This window comes from Heterocephalus glaber, unplaced genomic scaffold (assembly GCF_053883595.1).
Source record: "Heterocephalus glaber isolate CG9 unplaced genomic scaffold, H.glaber_assembly_v1.0 deba00001532, whole genome shotgun sequence".
Lineage (NCBI taxonomy): Eukaryota > Metazoa > Chordata > Mammalia > Rodentia > Bathyergidae > Heterocephalus > Heterocephalus glaber.
Window position 1 is genome coordinate 33,149,431 of NW_028258330.1, and position 5,411 is coordinate 33,154,841.

The following is a 5,411-nucleotide window of genomic DNA, read 5'->3' on the forward strand; positions in this document are numbered from 1 at the left end:
ACAAAAATAGTATTTCTTACAGAAGTAGAGAAAACAAATGGAAGAAGTAGTGAAATAGAATAGAAATCCCAGACATAAATCTGTACAACTATATCCAACTGAGTCTTTGAAATGTGTCAGGAGTGTGCCACAAACAAAGGACAACATTTTTAATAAATAGTGCTTGGAAACCTGGACATACATGTCCAGTATTTAGAAACTAAACCTACACCTTTCACCCTGCAAATGATTCATCTAAGAATGGATCCAAGTCCTAAATGTGATACTGAAGTACTAGAACTACCCAACCATAAGATAATAATCCATATGAGAAATATTTTAGGATAGTTCTTCTTCAATGATTATCTCTATGAGCCCTAAAGCACAGGAAACAAAAGCAAAACAGACTCATGAGATTACATTGAACTAAAATGCTTCTGCATACCAAATAGAACAGTTATCTAAGTGAAGAAACAGCCTACCAAAGAGTAGACCATATTTGCTAACTTCATCTGACTGAGGGTTCATATGAAGACTATACAGAGAATTCCAAAATTGTAACAAAAATCCAAGTATTCCATTAAAGCAATAGGCCAATGATGTGAATAAATCCTCAAAAGAATGAAGGAATTTGGCAAAAAATATATTTAATAATATTCAGTACCACATGTTCTTTCTCAAAGTGTAAGGAAAACGTTGTTCTGAGTTTAGTATATGGACTACTGAAATTTACAACAGGAAACATAGTGTGGATAGAGATTAGGTTTTAATAATTGGATGCTTTATACATGAATCAAAATTCCACACTAAATTATTTTGACAAATGCCATTAATATGTGTTAAAAAATGAAAATGGGTAAAGATGGTGAAGAAAGAAATTTTAAAAAGAGAAATTCAATGCCATCTATTCTAAAAGAGGTTTTTAAATAATGTATCCTGAAAATGAGAGATTAACAAAATTATATAGAGAAATTTAGCATGAATGACAAATTGATAAGGACATAAAATATCAGTCTTTAAATATAATTTTTTTTTAAAAAAATGAGCACTCCAATGAAGCCCCATCTAAATCTATACAATACAATTCAAATATGACCAAATACTCTGTCATTTATTAACTTTTCCCATTTAATTTTATTGGTACATTTTAGGTATATAATAGTTACATTTATCATTGGGAACTTGTACCTTTACATGATGAATGTTGTTTCTTATTTTTCCCCATTCCCCTCCCCTCCCTTCCACCCCTCCACTTCTCCCTATTTTCTTTTATTCATTTTGTAAATGAATTAAATATCAATTTAAACTGAAGAACATAATGGCAATTCACAGTCATCTGCTATTATGAATAGAAATGTACATTGAAGCTATTGTGATGGAATTTGAGGAGATTTTCATGAATCCTTCATCAAAGAATAAAATCTCTGCCTATATCTTTTGCAATCATCTATGGTCAGAGATGATATTTTGGAATCTTCTGTACAAAATATAGACAAAACTTGATGTTTTGTGCACCATTGCCAATATGATGACACTACTAAAACATTCTTACATTTAATTTAATTCTTGTTTTAGTGTTATTGAAGATATTTGTTTAGGATTTTAGTTGCTAAACTTCCTTTAAAAAAGGAGTATATAGTTAGGGTAGCTTACAAACAGAAATTCACTTCCTTATAATTCTGAAAACTATGATTCCAATGATCATAGTTACCACAATACTAATTATAATAACTTTACAAATGTGGCTGCTGCTGCTGGTCATACATATACTCCCTGTTTACCTTTTATTTCCAACAGATTCATCACAAACATGGAAGGTATAAATCAAACAGTTGCTTCAGAATTCAATCTCCTGGGGCTCAAAGATGATCCAGAATTTCAGCCCCTAATCTTCAGCCTCTTCCTACCCATATTCTTGATCACTATCTAGGGCAATCTGCTCATAATTTTGGATGTTCACACTGAGACCCAGCTACACAGCCCCATGTACTTTTTCCTCTCCATTCTGTCTGTTAATGATATCTGTTCCAGCACAAGCCCAATCCCAAAGATGCTAATGAACATCCAAACACAGGCAAAGCATCACCTACACAAGCTGCTTCACACAGGCTGGTTTTGTCATCGTTTTTGCACTCATAGAAAATTTTCTCCTCACAGTAATGTCTACGACTGCTATACAGCCATTTTCCATCCTCTAAGGTACAAATTCATCATGAACCTCCACTTAATGTGTTTTGCTTGTTCTGGTGTCCTTATTAATTAGCATTGCAGACTCTCTGCAGCACACTGTGGTGGTTCTGTGGTTGTCCTTCTGCACAGACCTGGAAATCCCCCACTTTCTCTGTGAACTTGCTCAGGTCATCAAGCTTGCCTGTTCTGATACCATCATTGATAACGTCCTGATATACATTTCATGTTCCCTATGTGTTGGTATTCCACTGTCTGGAAGTATTTATTCTTATATTCACATTGTGTCCTCTGCTTTGAGGAGGTCATCATCAGGGGGAAAGTATAAGGCCTTTTCTTCCTGTGGTCTCACCTGTCTGTTGTCTCTTTGTTCTATGGGTCAGATTTGGGGGTGTACATTAGCTCTGTAGTAACTAACTCCCCCAGGAAGACTGCAATGGCTTCAGTGATGTATTCTGTGCTTCCTCCAATCCTGAACCCCTTTATCTTAGAAACAAGAACATGAAGGAAGCCTTGAGGAGAATCATAATTAGGATAGCTTCTCTTCTACAGTATATAATCTGCCTTTTACTTGAGTTTCTAGAGTAATTCACTGAAACAGGATTTCTGGTGACCCAGAATATTTCATATAATGCCTGACTTGAAACCTCACTGTGATTTATGTGTAGCTGTATAACAAATTATTTCAATTCTCCAAACATTTTCACAGAAGCAGAACCTGAAGAAGTGGTTTTACTTTTAGCAAATTTTGTTGTTGTGGCAAACTATTAGAAAAAGCCAAGTTGAAGTTAGTATGGAGGGCCAGAAAACTGATGAATTTAATCTGTGATGATATCTAGAGTATAGCATCCAACTTATTAATTGCAGCCCAGAGTTAATTGTACTGTGAGATAAGGAGTGGGATACTTATAGCTTGTGAATCACTTAGAGGTTTTAGTGGCTGACTCTATACTTCTTTGGGAATAGTAACATCAACCATATTCAGGGTCCTCATCTATAAAATTGGCACAAATATATGGTATCAGTAACTTGAGATGCCTTTAAGATAGTTCAAACTCATTAAATAAGCTTCTTTTTTTTTTTTTTTTGGCACTGGGGAGTGACATCGGGTCCTTGTGCTTGCGAAGCATGTTGCAGAACCACTGAGATAAATCCCTGGCCCTAAATAAGCTTCTTTAAGCCCTAGCACAGAAAAAAAAATCTGAAGTTTTACATTTTAACTATAAAGAAAGGAACCATTTTTTAGAACACACGAGGAGAAAGACTATCAGAACTGAGTAGTGTTTTCATCAGCAGTGCTCCATTAGGTGACCTATTCCTAGGACCGTTTCTCACCCAGTGCACTTGGTAGTAGCACCAAAATCAGGCATTGTATCTGACCATGATTCCATAGACACAAAATGATAGCCTTGGTTTGGGTCAAATGATAAGTAACTTTTCCATGGATCAACCAAACTGAATCTCTGTATTGGATTGAATTATGACCTTGCAAATACATCCAGATCCTGTCCCACTAATTTGTGGTTAACTTGTATAAAAATGTGTGAATGTTACTTGCTTGAGAAAAGGGGATTTGAGAGGGAGGAAAATTTTGCTGATTTGAGTGACTATTATGTGTAATGCCATGTTTCTTTATAAGCCAGACAAAAAATAAGAAGTCAAGGAAAAATAAACAAAAACATTGTAACCATGGTGGGGGAAATGGGATTGATGTAGCAAGTATTTAATTGCCAGTATTTGATTATTTTGCCTGGTCATTTCAAAAGGACTCTATTTTTTTTTATCACCAATCTACATTTCCCTTGTTCTTGTTAATGTTTAAATTTCATAAAACAATTCCATGTTTTGATGTTACCCTTAATTTATGCTTCAAATTTCATCATGTTTTGGTTGTACTGTAGTAATTCATTCATTTTCAAGCTCCATATTTTTGTTGCATATTATGACATTAAAAATAACGTGAGTTTCAGATGTTGATGAAATATTGGTATCTACTTTTTACTGGTTTGTGAATAAAGTTGATTGAATATGCTCTTCCTTGATATCTGGAGGAAATAAGAGTCATAGATATGGGATAGAATTACTGGTTATAGGACATTAATGTTTTACTTTTGGATAGTTAGCGAGAAATTTTCTAAGTTTTTGAAAATTTTGCAATTCCATTAGATATTCTAAATATTTACCATTATTCTGATACTTCACGTTATAAAATAGGATTTAATTAATTTATAATTCTCTTAGGAGATTTAGAATCATTTCGAATCATTTCATATATTATAGGCGATTTTCTGGTATGAAATATGTGTTCATAATAATTCTTCAAGATTCTTACAATTTTTATTAATTCCAAATGGTTTTATGTAATTTTTAGAGCAGCCCTTGGTATATATAAAGCCCCATAGCTTCGGAGTCTTTTTTTTTTTCGGTACCGGGGATCGAACTCAGATCCTCACACTTCTGCAGCAAGAGGCAAAACCACTGAGCTAAATCTCCAGCCCTACAGTTCATGTTTTTGCCTCTGTCATGGCCGTTGATGGAGGGGCTGATATTGACCCACAGGCCATACACAATGCCCCTATGAATCACGTAGGCTTCAGTTGGACTCACTTTTTAAAACATGGCAATTGTGGTGTAACTCTTTACAGCCTGCTCTACTTACAGCCTGTTTTGGGAAAATCAATGGTGTGACCCCCCACAGAGGGGAATGTGAAAAAAGAAGAATTGAGATATATCATATGCAGGTACAAACTCCTTATGATGAATGTGATCATATATATAAAATGTACCAAGGAAATTAATAACTACAAAAAGAAAAAAATCATTTTATATAATATTCCTTTCCTATTTTGAAAAATGTCCTTTAATCTTATAAATAACAAAGAATGAGTGGTTGTCAAAACTTGTATATGAAACTCTTTCAGTCCATTTTTCCAGTGAATGTGTTTATAACTAATGATTTTAAAATATTTCATGGATTCAAGATGATTTTTTATTCATTCATTTATTTATTTGTTGTTATCGACCTTGCATTCAAGGACTCCCATATATTAGGAAAATGTTTTATGGATACACCATATTCTTAGCCATTTATAATTTGTGAAGAATCTTTTTGATTTGCCCAGGGTAGTCTCATACTTACTAATCTTTTCACCACATTCTCCATTGTACTTGAAATTACTCATGTCTACCACCATATCTAGTTTATTTATTTATTTATTCTTTTTTAGAGAGATATATGTTGAATT

At 33.9% G+C, this 5,411-nt stretch overlaps 1 pseudogene; it reads left to right on the plus strand.

Moving 5' to 3' along the window:
* Positions 1-1,789: 1,789 nt before the first annotated feature.
* On the plus strand, positions 1,790-2,754 carry LOC110346911 (olfactory receptor 7G2-like; annotated as a pseudogene).
* Positions 2,755-5,411: the final 2,657 nt, after the last annotated feature.